The sequence below is a fragment of the Monodelphis domestica genome, chromosome 3 (assembly GCF_027887165.1).
Source record: "Monodelphis domestica isolate mMonDom1 chromosome 3, mMonDom1.pri, whole genome shotgun sequence".
In the NCBI taxonomy this organism is placed as follows: domain Eukaryota; kingdom Metazoa; phylum Chordata; class Mammalia; order Didelphimorphia; family Didelphidae; genus Monodelphis; species Monodelphis domestica.
In genome coordinates, this window is record NC_077229.1 from 521738056 (window position 1) to 521752846 (window position 14791).

Here is a 14791-nt window from a genome sequence, read left to right on the forward strand (position 1 = left end):
TGATTAATTTGATCGTTTTAAATGTATGAAACTCTGTCTACTCCTGCATTTAGGCTTTAGCCCTAAACTGAGGAAGGGGCTTGGTCCTGATTCATTGGGCAATGGGCAGCATTGATTGATAAATTGATAGGCTCATTCAAGATCAAACTTTTGTTTCCTCAGTCATTTCATCTTTTGCTTCCTTCACATTATGCTTGCTGATTTTTCCCACTGATGATTGTGTGTGTTGATGGTAGGGTTTATTGAGTTTATGAAGGTAATGCTTCGCTTCTATTTTTCCTACTCTGCATTTTCACTTAATGATTTTATTTTGAACTAGTCGTATCTTTTAGCTGACTAATACATTTAAAAAAATAACAGCATTAGTGGTGGCTTAAGCTATGATTTTAAGTGTATACTGACTGATAAAATATCTTGAACCCGAAGTGGGCTTGACAACACATATAAGGCGTTTGCAGTGGTAATCTAGGTGCTGTATCATAGTTTCCAGAAAGAGAGTGATTGACAAAATTACTTTTTCTCTTGGATTATGTGTTTCAGAGGCATCACTGCTTAGTAGCCAGAAAGCTGACCTAGAAGTTAGGAAGACTTGGGTTTAGTCCTGCCTCCTCCTGCCCGAGAGAAGTTAGAAAGTGCACAGAAGCTACAAAGAATTGATTGACGGCCCTTAAGGTTCAGAATTCTCCAAGAGCTGGCTGGGTGAGAGAGCTAAGCTGTTGAAGGGACATGCTTCCAACTGTCTGTCTGGAGCAGAAGATCAAGCCTGAAGGGTGTGGATCTAGACTGTCCCTGGACAACCTCACTTTGTAAGCTGACTGCCTTAGAATAAGCTCAAAAGGATTGAGAAGATCCCCATACATTCTGGTGGACAGAGTGATTTGGAGGAGCCTTTCTCTCTCTTTCCTGGAACATCTGACTCAACAGCTGGATTCCTGTTACCTGACCCACCAAGGACTCCGTGGGTGAGATTCCCTGTTGGATTTATCCTTAGTAATCTTTAGTTGAGTTAGTTAGGTTAAACTTAGGAAATTAATTATAGTGTGTTAACTATTTGGGGGCAAATAGTCAGATACAAACCTTTCCCCTTTTCCTTTCCCATCATCCCTTTCTTTGTTAACAAGCTCATTTATTTAAGTGTACTTTTCCCCTTTCTATGAACCTTACCCCCTTCCTCAATTCCCTGTAACACTCCATATACTTGCTATAGGGCAATGGTTAAATCACTTAGTTCTCATTGCCCTTACCAACTTTAAGGTGGCCAGTACTCACCTGCATCTAGAGAGGGAGTTTTCTCATTAGGAATCCCCTTTACCGAAGAAATCACAGAGCCAATCTGAAAGGAAGGGGGAAAAAAAAAACATTCCTCCAGCCAATATTTAGTAAGTCCTTATAGAATATTGAACAATAGGGGTACCAGGCATTATACAGAAGTTAGTAAATACATCATCCCTACCCTTATGTCTTCTATTTTGCAGATAAGGAACCAATAGAAAATTCATTAAAAATTATACAAATAAGAAAACTTTTCCCTCGTTGGTTGTACTTTCTATTGTAAATGATAGATGGTTAAAATCCGGTAAAGCTAACAGAGAATGCCCAGCCATGAATAAATAAAGCTACTTATGTAAATGATTACTTGTAATCTTTTTATGAATTGCTTTTCCAAGGAAATATGAACTTCGTCTCCACACCTGCTTTTTCCTCCTTAAGTTCTTAGCCTTACTTAAATAGCATGTGGCTTTCTTTACAATGGATTTTCCCCTTCTTTCCCCTGTAATTTGAGGGGAAAATGAGCACAGCAGTTATTAGTAGATTTAAATGTTCTAGCAGCTTCTAGGCAAATAGATATCAAGCTCCAAATGTTGGTTGGAGTCATGGAAAACCGAATCATGAAGGTTTTCCTTTTTAAGTGCTTGTGACAGCTCAGAAGTAATAATTCCTATTAATAAGTGATATAATGTGTCTCAACATGTATCCTGGCCTGAAACTATTATGTCAATAAACACAGCTAATCAGTTTAACGTGCTGAAGGCAGGGACTGGCAGCATATACAAATGTAGAGATAACAAGCCAGGAAGCTCTTTATCTCCTCTATTGTTTCTCCCCCATCGTGGGAGAAGACATTAAAGTCTCCAAATGAAGATTCTGTTACATTTGTACCTGTCCAAAGTGTCTGTTCTCCAATTTCCTCTTATCAGCCCACTACTCTTTAGCCATCTCCTCTTCCTTAATCTTCCAAGTGTATCTGCCTGCCTCTCAAATGGTTTCTTTGGAATAAAGCAGGACTCTGCATTTCATTCTTGCCAGTGCCAGAAAATTGGGGGTGGAGAAAAGGATAAAGAGATAAATGACTTCAGAATAAAAATAGATCTCTGTTCTTCAGCTGCTGAGGCTAGTCTTCCTCAAAGTTCTGAGTTTCTTTGGTTATCATTGGAAGATTATTATGTAGAGAACATCGAAAACCACTAGAGGTAGCATGGTAGATAAACTGCTGGTCTCAAAACTGGGAACATCTGAGTTCAAGTACTGCCTCTCATGGACTGGCTGCATGACTGTGGACAAGTCATTTAACTTCTAAGTGCTCTGGGACAATGGCAGCAAACTGAAATAGAAATAGTTATACTTATATATATATATTATACATAATAAATAAGAAATATAATACTTATATGCATAAGAATGCCTCTGGATATACAGGAATTAGATAACCACATAGTAAGACTATATTTAATTTTATTTTTTAATTTAATTTTAATTCACTTTGTTAAATATTTTCCACATTTTTAAAACCCTCAACTTCTATCTTAGAATCAGTTCTCTAACTCAGTAGAACTTTAGGTCTAAGCCTTTATCCTTATCTTTCTCTAAAAATATACTTCTCTGCAACCACAGCTCCAAGAACATTCACTAAACAACTACTTATAAAGTACCTACTATGTGCCAAGCACTGGACTAGTTGCAGATGATCAATTTTTAAAAAAGAAACAATAGAAACAGTCAAATAGGGCCCTCAATCGAGGAGCTTGTGTCCTAAAGGGATGTAGTATGCTATGGAATGGAATATAGTATTGACATGAAAGATATAAGAACATGTTAAAGAAGTCATAATTCAGGAAGTTTTATGTTTTGTTACTTTTTTAAAGTGTTCCATATGGTACAGAAGTTGTGCGTGCCAACCAAATATGTCTCCCTTTTAATTTGCTCCCTAAGAGGCATCAGGTATGCAAAACTTGATACAGATAGAGGAAAACAATTCAGTTCCAGTCATGGCAAATTCAGTTCCAACAAACATTTGTAGAATGCCTATCATGTGCCCAGAACTGTGCTGGGTATAAGGGGATTTCAATATGAAAATGTTGTGTTGTACATGGGAAGAATTTTCAAAATTTTTTTTTGTTATCCAAAAGATACACTAAATTAAATGAGGAAACATAAAAGTCACATATGCCTGTCATGTATTTTTATCAAATCTAATGAAATGATGTTTGTTCTATACTTATATTTGCTATATGTAATTCCAACCTAATGTTAGGATGCTATTATCATATTGCTCAATATTTTTATCCAAGATGCATATAGGCATCCATAATCCATTGGAAGGTTGATAATGAATGATAGTTAAAATAGATGAAACACATTTCTGAGCTTTGATAATGAAGTAAAATGCCAATAGTGCATTTCATAAAGCAGTCATTGATTTTTCATTACATCTCCTTGTGTTTGGTTCCTCATGCAATTTTTACCTTCTATCTTAAGACGATCCTAAATGATCTACATTAATCTTGTGCATTGAGTTGGCATTAGTCAGGAGATAAGATAGTAGAGTAGAGGAACTACTCAGTCGAGCTCCTCCAATATTGCTCTTCAAACAACTTTAAAATAATCTCTCAAATTGAATTCTGGAGTTTGAGAGCCAACGAAAGTTCAGAAGGACATATTCTTCTAGCCCAAGACAACATAGAAGGTTGGAAAGAGGGATCTATGACACAAGAATAGAGGTTGACCCATAACCCAGGTAGATGAACAGTGCCATTCCCCTGCCTCCACTAGGAATAGATCCCAACTTTAACATAAAGTTCAAAGTCAAGAAATGGGCCAGGAAATGAGCAAATAATAAAAAAGAACTTGATGTGAAAATGCAAATATGTTGACAGGAAAGATCAATATGTAAGCAGAAGAAGACAATGATGTCAAAACCACTGCAAGAGATGTCTCAAAGAAAAAAGTGAATTGAAAGAAAGCCCAGCAAGTAGTTCTTGAAGAGCTAAAATGATTTCCAAAATAAAAAAGAGTGTTAGAGGAAAAACTAGGTAAAGAAAGGAGAACATGAAAAAGTCAAAATGAATGAGGAATCATAAGGGGCTCAATAAGGTTAATATTAGTCATTACTTACTATTAATTATTATTATACCCTTTTAAGACCACAAAGCAATAAAAATACATTCAATAAAGGAATGATGAAATATAGATAAAAATTAATTTGAAACTAAATAATGTTATTCTAAAGAATGTACAAATCGAAGAAAAAACCATAGAAACAATCAATAATTTCATTAAGAAGAATATAAGCAATAAAACAACATATCAAAATTTGTGGGATGTAGCCAATACAGTACTTATAGGAAAACTTATTTCTCCCAATGCATAAATCAATAAAGGAGAGAAAGAGTAGATTAATGAATTAGGCATACAACTATATTAAAAAAATCTAGAAAAAGAACCAGTAAAAAATCTCCAATTAAACAACAAATTGAAAATCCTAAAAACCAGAAGAATTTAATAAAGTTAAAAGTTAAGAAAACCCACAAACCAAACCCCACAAAATTAAAACAAAAAGAGTGAATTAATAAATACAACTATAATTTGGTTTTATGAAAAAAATGAAATAGATAAACCAATGGTTAATTTGATTTTTTAAAAGAAGAAAACCAAATTAATAATACTAAGAAAGAATGGATTAATGAATCACAAATAAAGATGAAATTAAAGTGATTATTAGGATTTATTTTGTCAAATTATATATCAATAAAACTTGACCACCTAACTGAGATGAGTTTACAAAAATATAAATTGCCTAGATTAACAGAGGAAATAGAATAATTAAATTATCTTCTTAGAAAAATATATTAAGAAAGCCATCAGTGAGCTCCCTAAGGAAAAAATGCTCAGGATCAGATGGATTTACAAGTGAATTCTAAAACACATTTAAGAATCAGTTAATCCCAATGCTATATAAACTATTTGAAAAAAAAATAGGTAAAGAAGCAGTCCTATTGTTAGAAGGAAAGAGGAGAAATTGGTTGAAATAAGTAGAGAGTTTTGCAAGAGGAGAGCTAGCCGCATGCCAGGAACCAAAGGATTCTGGATTCTGGAATTTAGCGTGTTTGAGAGGACACCAATTAACCAGCTGGGGAGCTCTGGCCTTCTCTCTTGAGCTAATTGGAGTCTTGGCTTCCTGTCCCCTGGAGTGGAAGAGAATTGAGATACTTTATGTCTGTTTGTTTCTACTTGAAGAAAACCTACTTTGAAGTAAAATCAAATTGTTTCTGTTTGCTGTAAAGTACTGCCCCATGTGGAGATTAACCCAATGATCAGTGAACATTGAGCCTGAACTCAGCCCAGCTGGGTTGAACTCAACCATCAAGAGTTCAATCCTGACTCTATTTGGAGACCTGTTTCTTTCTATAAACCAACCTGGGAGGACTAGTCAGGTGTAACTAGTGAGTTTTGGGGCATCTAGCCAGAGGTAGGTCAAGGCTTATGTAGCATCAAGATAGCTGAAGAAACTCCCTTGAGGGAGTGTAGAAGTGGGGAGGCTAGTGAGAGTTTCATTGGAGCTAGGGAATCCTTTTCCTTAATCCTCCCATCCTACTCCTTTGTTGTTCCAGGATAAATCTGTTTCCTGTTTTTAACAACCTGTCTTGGAGGCTTAAAGCACACTGGTCCCAGTGAGGGAGGCTCTGAGGAATCAAATAAACCTCAGTACCTCAACATCATCATCAACACCATCATTATTAGGATAATTATTTCACTACAAAATTCCATTTATAGCACAAATATGGTTTTGATACCTAAGCAAGAGAAAAGAAAAACCAGAGAAGGAAAAAAAATTTCCTTAATCAGTATCAATGCAAAAATTTTAAATAAAATGCCAGCAAGGAGATTATAGAAATATATGATGATACAGTATGACCATGAGGGATTTATGCCAGGAATGGAGGACTGGTTCAATATTAAGAAAGTTTATAAGCAATAACAAAATAAAATAGAAGTTATATGATTATATTTGTAAAGGAATATCTTACAAAATAGACACACTCCTATTAAAAACACCAGAAATTATCAGAATCAAAGGAGCTTTTTATTAAAATAATATGTAGTGTAATCGATGATATTTGAGGTATATTTGATGGATACTAGATAACTAATGGATCAGGCAGTTATCTTCCTTTTGCCTACACTCCTCCTTTATACATCCCTTCCTCCCCTCTTCTTCCCTTCAGTTTCCCCTTCCCGCTTCTTCCTCATCCTTCTTCTAAGTCACTCAGAGTGAACTATGATGTTCCAGAGTAAATACTCTTTTCTCTTCTTTATCTCAAGTAAGAGTTTATTGGGGAAAACAGGAAGGATAGAGGATAAGGTAAGAGGGGTGGGATTTCCCTGTTACCTATAATGAGTGTTAGGTTGAAGGATATTGAGAGAAATGGCAATTCAGTCACTAGCATGAAATAGAGCCAGTCAGAGAGAGAGAGAGACTGGACTATTGTCCTTCTTTTTCTGCTTTCAAATCAGCCAGGTCACCTCCAACTTGATTATCCCAAGTCCCAGAGATAAATCCAGATTCTTCCTTCAGTCACCACCATCAGCCAAAGACCTAGAAAAATAGTCACTGTTGGCTTGGCTCCACACTGCTTTTCCCGGTAACATTCCAAGTGGCATTTTCCTTTGATTGACACCTGATCCATCTCCAGCTTCTGTCCTTTGCATGCATACCTCTTCTATCGTAGTATCTATCTAAAATCAACAGATTACATTATCTGTGATATTTATAAATTTGAAGCCTTCCTAGCAAGGTCAGGATGACTCAAAGATGTCCATTATCATCACTATTTTTTCAATATTATATTAGAACTGGTAACTATAGCAATACAAGAAGAAAAATAACTCAAAGGAAAATAAATAGACAACAAGGAAACAAAATTATGACTGTTTGTACATGACATTGTCATATATTTAAAGAATGTAGAGAAATTACTGAAAAATTTAGTTGAAATAATTAACTATTTATGTAAGGTTTCAGGACATAAAATAAACTTGCACATTACACCAGCATTTCTATATTCTACTGACAAAACACAGTAGGAAGAGATAGAGAAAATTCCATTTAAAATAACTTCTAAAATACTTAGAATTCTACCTACCCTGACAAATCCAGGTACTTTATGAACACAATTACAAAATGCTTTTTACACAAATAAAGATGGTTGTTCATGGATAGGCTGAGCTAAAAGAATAAAAATGAGAAATCTACCTAAGTTAATTTACACATCCAATGCCATTTAAACCAAAACAATGATTTTATATAACTAGAAAAAATAGCACAATTCATCTGGAAGGACGAGTTCAAGAATATCAAGGGAATCAATGGAAAGCATGTTAAGGAAATCAGTTCCAGATTTCAAACAATATCACAAAACAGTAATGATCAAAATGATTTGGTGCTGAGTAAGAAATCATTCGGTAGCTCAATGGCATGATTAGGTATACGATACACAGCAGCAAATGACCATAGGAATCTAAGGTTTGATAAACCTAAAGATCCCAGCTTTAGAAGTAAGAACTTACCATTTGACAGAAATTGCTAGGAAAACTGATAAGTCATTTTAATAAAACTAGGATTAGACTAATATTTCACACAGTACAACAAGATAAGATCAAAATAAGTAAGTGATTTATACATAAAAGGTGATAAAAGTAAATTAAGGGAGCATGAACAAAATGGACTTGTCATATCTGTGAGGAAGAGTTTATGACCAAGGAAGAGATAGTGAAGATCACAGGAAATAAAATGGATAATATTGGTTTTATAAAACCAAAAAATTGCAAAAACAAAATGAACATAACCAAAATTAGAAGGAAAATAGGAAAATGGTAAAAAAAAAAAAGACCATTAAAACATAAAAAAATACTAACACTCCCAGGCCATCTATCCTAGTTGACTCCTTCTAAGATCATCAATTATATTAGGGTTCTGAAGAGACATATATATTATCTCCCCTTTTAATATGTAAACACTCCATCCTTATTTAGCCTTTTATGATTGCTTATTTGAATTTATCTTTCTATGTTTCTCTTGACTCCTGCATTTGTATTAAAGTCTCCACTTATTTCTAGTTATTTCATTAGGAATAATTTTATAAGGAATGATTTTAAGCCCTCCATTTCATCCCCTCCCTTAACATTATCCTCTGTTTTGTTGGGTAGTAGATTTGAGAATAATCTACATAGAGATGGACATTAAATTCATGTATGCAATACAGTCTCAAATTTATCTATTTTTTGCTATGGCTTTAATTGCTTAGAATTAAGGAAGAACTGAAATAGAATTCATTGAGTAAATAGAAAACTATAACTAGGCTCAGGTTAAATGCTATGATTTAAAAAATATTATCAATTTTATTACTAAAAAAAAAAAAAAAACCAAACAACCAGAACCACTATCAGTTTCACCTAAGGAATAAAAAATTCTTAGCAAATGTAAGAAATTAGTCTATAGTCACGTTATAATCCATGTGTGCAGTTACCTAGAATAAATAGAAAAATTAAAAATGACTCTAATTCATCTAAAAAGGAAACACATGGAATAGACTACTTATTTTTATCTAATCTGGCAAATAAGAGCATTTTCTTCCAAATATCTCATTTACTCTTCTTACTCTCATTCCTGACATTTCTAGACATGATTTCTGTTGCTTGGTTACAGTTTTAATTAGGTCTGTAATCATAGATCATCTGAAGAATTGTTTTAAGTGACCTTGTTTATTATGAATTTCTGTATATCTTTAAAGTAAGTTCATATTCTCTAATGTCTAAGAAGATGATGCCAAGGTCACGTACAAACGAGCATTATCTACTAGCTCAAAGTGAAGTAGAATTATAGTTGGCTGCTACAAAAAATACTAAGCAAATGTAATTTTAAAGAAGGGGATTTGAACTGCATCAGTGGTATTTTTTTCTTTAGGGACTCATTATGGCCTCATAACATTAATTTTTCATAAATTATGCAGATCTCCTGTGGACATTACATATTAATAGTTCTTATTGGTATCAACCACTTCCTCTCCTGAAGGCACATTCTGATGTTTCATTGAGGTATAGAGGTGACTCTCAGTTCCCGTATGCTTTGGCATCTTCGGTCAGGTTAAAGCAGCTTCAAGTCATGTTCAGGTCATGGACTATGTATCTCTAAGAGTTCTCTCACATCTAAATATAGGAAGGTTTATCAGCACATTGAATGATGAATCCTCCAGCCACAGCAACTTACGAAAGGCACCTACTGAGATGTTGAGATTTGCATGCTGAAGGAGGGATGTCTAGTGCTGAAATCACAGATTTTGGAGAAGTATGAAAGTATGAAAGTAAAATTTAAAGGTAGGATAAATGTAGTATGAGTTAATCATGATATTAATTCTGCAAAATTTCATTTTGTAGTGATAAACCAATTTTTATAATTTCCAGATAATTAAATATGATAATTGGCATAATGGACAGAGTTCTATGCATAGTATTAATAAAACTTGAGTTTGAATTAATCTTCAGCTGTTTAAGTAACCTTAGGCAAATTACTTTAATCTCTATGAACCTCATTTTTCTCTTCTGCAAATGTGAATTTCCTGAGGACAGGGTCTATTTTTTCCTCTTTTTGTGTTTCGGGTCTTAGCACAGTACCTGGAAACGTAGTTGGCACTCATTAAATATTTATTGATCATTTATTCATTGACTGAAGGGGTTGGACTTGGTAACCTCAGTGGTCCTTTCCAGCTATCTTCTATAATAAAAATTGAGCTCTCACTTGATAAGGAAGTATAAATAAGATGCTGCTTAAAATTCTTGCCTAAACTAGAGAAAATGTTATCAAGGTTATGAAGCTTATTTATCTGTAACATCTGTAAAATATTGGAGAAAAATATATTACAGGTACCATATATGTATATTAACACACATAAATATGTTTCATTTAGAGAATATAGCTTGGTCTTTAAATCGCATATTCAAATTATAATTAAATCAAACTTTGACAAAATCATAACAAACTTTACATTAACAATAGTAAAAAGGGGAATATTTAGATTTAATTTTAATGGTACTGTAAATTACCAGTAATACTGGACTTTAAGAATGATGGTTTTCCTAATTACAAGTTTTAATTATTAGATTTTCTCAGATTTATTATTAGTTTCATGGAGAAATAATGTTGCTTAGTGCCAAATATTTCAGAAATTATTTTTGTAGAAATACCATATAGGCGTTCATTAGAATTTCTAAGGCATAATGATATTTTAATAAGGTTCTATTGAAATACATGGAGCTGAAGATCAAGTCTTGCTTTTCTTGCATTCTTTTCAATTATTATTTTCTTCATTCCTTTATTCCTTAGTTCCTTCCTCCCTTCCTCCACCTCTTTTTTCTTTCTTTCAATTTCTTTCAATTTCTTTCTTTCAATTTCTTTCAATTTCTTTCTTTCTTTCTTTCTTTCTTTCTTTCTTTCTTTCTTTCTTTCTTTCTTTCTTTCTTTCTTTCTTTCTTTCTTTCTTCTTTCTTTCTTTCTTTCTTCTTTTTTTCTTTCTCTTATATCCTTCCTTTGTTCCTCTCTCTTTTCTTTCCTCCTTCCTTCTCTCCTTCCCTCCTTCCTTCCTTTCTCTCATTTACTTAAAAAAATGAAAATAGTCATTTAGGATGAAAGAAGAATTTAAATAACTTTCTTTGACATCTTTAATAGTTTCCAGTGGGTTTTTTATAGGTTACTGTCTTGCCAGTCTTTGCTTTGGACCTACTCCACTCCTACAGTCTCTCAAATAGCTTGAGGAATTGTGACTCCTTCCCTACAAAACTCCCAACCCCCAACTTGTCCTACCTTCATCACATAGTGATATTTGGCCCAATGTGTTCATCTCAAGGAAACCAAGATCACTCTGTCTCTGACCTCTTCTGGATTAGACACTACTTATATCTGACATTGTTATTTGCTCAATGATCAAGGATCAGTTCTTACTTTCCTTGTCCCTCTCCAGCTGCCGGTGTCTTCTCCTCTGAAATTACCTTCTACTACTTTTTCTATATATCTTGCATATAGTTATTTATGTATTGTTTCCACTATTAGAATGTAAATTCTTTCAGGACAAGGCCTCATTTTGCTTCCTTTTGTGTCTTTTGGGTTTAGTACAATGCATGGCCCTTTGTAAGCACTTTATAAATGCCTGATGACTGACTGACAGATTTATTTGTAGCTTTTATTCCAGAGGAAATTGTAAATCAAATAGGCAGGAAAAGTTTTCAATAATCAGTGCAAATGATAATTTCTTGAGATTTCTTGTAGGTAAAATGCCAAAAAGCACAGCTTTTACTTGTTTAAGAGAGCTGCTCTGTCACATTGGGAATTCATGAAAATAAATTAGAAAGAGGCTTTTTACTCAATTCAAATTTGAATTAACTCACATTTTCATAAATCGAAATAGATGCTTTCCTATAACCTTTTAGAGTGATGCCAAGTCTTATTTAAAAGAACATGTTTGTAGGTGGTCATCATTTCTCTTTAGGGTTCAATGGATAGCCTGGAGGATGTTCCTTCCATTTAAAATTCTTTTTCTTACTTTTACTAGCTAGGTCACCATGACGATGACTAAAACTGTCCAGGAATCAATTTCTTTATCTGGAGAAAGGAAATAATGACATCTACAGTTCCTAAATCACAGAACTATATTTTGCAAATTTAAAAGCTTTATATAAATCAAGTTGTTATCTTGTTCGCAGGATTATAGGTTAATAACTACGAGAGACCTTACAAGGTAGCAAGTCCTATCCTATAATTTTACAGATGGGAAATTGAGACAAGGAGGGGTTAAATGGTCATAGCACTACTATGTGCCGAAATTCATTTCCTTTTTATCTGATGGCTTCTCCTCAGTTTCTTCTCCTGGATTTACAAGTCATTCCCACTAATATAAGTATCCTACAGAGTTTTGTCTAATACTCTCTTTTCTTCTCTCTAAACTGTTTCCCTTGGTGATCTCATCTGTTTCCAGGGATTCAATTAGCATTTCTTTTTCATAATAACAATAGTAAAGGTGGGAGAGATTGAGAATAATTGGTAGGGAGATTGGGTACTACAAAAACTAGAGTTGAAGGTTTCTAATGTCAGTGAGGGATATAGCATGAGAGGATGCTCTGCAGGGACAGATGCAAAGGATGGAGGCAGGAGACCAACAGGGAAAGGATTCTGGAATGTTGAAAAGAGGATTGAGATGAAAAACTCAGAAGCAGTTAGTGTCTCTCTTGGAGGTTGCTGATGGCCAGCATCTGGGAGGCTTTGCTACCAAGATACCTGGTGGGTTATCTTTACCTGAATGTCGCTGTTAGGAGCGGTGGTCCCTGAGAAGAACATCCTTGAGCTGTCAATCAAACTAGCAGCTGAAGAGAACTTTTTCTTTCTCAGGCACTTTATGATTTCAAAGTGGCTGGGAACTTCTCAGAACCTTTGGTGTATAATATCCGGTTCCCAAACTATTCTTGTTACGCTGTAAAGATGGGTATGTGGATATTGGAGGTTCTTTATAGTAATTTGTTGCTACTCCCATACTTTTTCCTGGTTGTCATCCCCTGAACCACCTTAATACACTTAGAAGTATTCAGAGATGTAGGCTAAGCCTTCTTACCCCTCATTCATCCCCAGCTGCTTTGCAGTTCCTTTTTTGTTCCTCTACATCATACTTTCATGTAACTCCAGAAATTTTCATTGGCTGGCTTCTCTGCCTTAATAAGTCCAATATCCTATTTTATTATAGAACAAATTACTATTCTTTTTCTACTTATGAGGATAATAATATTTAATTTTTAAGATGAATATCTTAAAAATAAAACATTATTATCACTATTATTAAGGTCCGAAAGAGCTCATCTACCTGTTATGGTCTTCAGAATTTCTGGTAAATATTTAAAACTTCTTCAAGGTTGCCAGGTTATATAATTCTAAATTTTTCTACTTAGGGAGTGGAGCCAAGATAATAGCCAAGCATAGTATCTGGAAAATCTTGGAGACACTCTAAATTTTTTTCTAAACTGATCATTACAAAGCTTCTCAAAAGGACAGATGTCAAAACAGTATGGGAAAGGGTCTCTTCCATTGCACACAGCATGAAATATAGGTAGTGAGAGGGATTCCCATACTATAAGGGGGCAAAACTACACAAGGAAAAACTCAGGCTGACCATTCCCTCCTTTGCCCCCTCCCAACATACCAAAGTAAAAGTCAGGGCCATGGAAGTCTCCAAATTCTCAGGGACTAGCTGAAAGCTAGTTGGGGGGATGTTTAAAAGACTGTAATAGATGATAGTTGAGGGGGTATATTGATTGATACTAGATGACTAATGGATCAAGGTTTGCTTCCCCTCCTCCCTATACCTCCCTCTTCAGAAACCTTTCAGCTTCCCCTCCCCCCTTTCTTCAACCTCCCTCAAATTGCTCAGTGTGAGCTATGAGATTTCAATGAAATAGTTCTTAATCTTCCTTGTCAAGCAAGGGGTTTATTTGGGGAAGACAGGACAAGGACGGAGGATAAGGTAAGAGGAGTAGGATTTCCCTATTATCTGCAATGAGGGTTAGGAGGATATTGAGAGTATTGGCAATTTGGTCACAAGCATGAACTAGAGTCAGTCAGAGAGAGATATATAAGGACCACTGTCCTTCTTCTTCTTCTTCTCAGTCATCCAGGTCACCTCCAACTTGATTAACTCAAGTCCCAGAGAATACAAATAGCTTCTTTTCTTCACCTCAGCCATCCAGCAAAAGCATTCAGCTTCAATCACCACCATCAGCCAAAAGCCTCTCAGCCCAGTTCAGCAGTTGACTAGGCTCCAACTGCTTTTCTGCAATAGTAAGTATTGTCCTCCATCTAATATTCCCCCTTTTAATCCTGTTTTATTCTTTCATGCTGTTTCTTCTCACTAGTCTTTTGCTTTTTATCACTTCCTCCCTTCCCCCTTCTTCCAATTACCTCTCCTTTTCCTCATCTTATTCCCCCTCTATTTCTCTATTGGGTATGAAAGAATTCAATAACTCAATGAGTATATTTGTTTTTCCTTCTCAGAGTCAGTTATGATAAGAGTAAAGTTTAAGCATTGTCTGTTACTACCCTTATCTTCTCCTCTCTGTAATAATTTTCATTCCTCTTTATGTTATATAATTTATCCCCATTCTAGCTCTCCTTTTTCTCTAAGTACAATTCTGCTATACAACCCTTCATTTTTTGCATATAATCACCTTACTTCTCAACCCTCTTTCTAAGTATATTCCTTCTATCTGCTCTTCTACTAAGAAAAATATTTGAGAATTATAGATATTCTCTTTCCATGTAGAAATACAACTGTTTACCTTAATGAGTTCCTTAAATTTTCTCTTTCCTATTTACCTTTTTAAGCTTTTCTTGGGTCTTGTGTTTGGACTTCTAATTTTTTGTTTCTTTGCTTGTTTAGGTCTGACTTATTCCTCAGGAATGTTTGGGAATCTTCTATCTTAC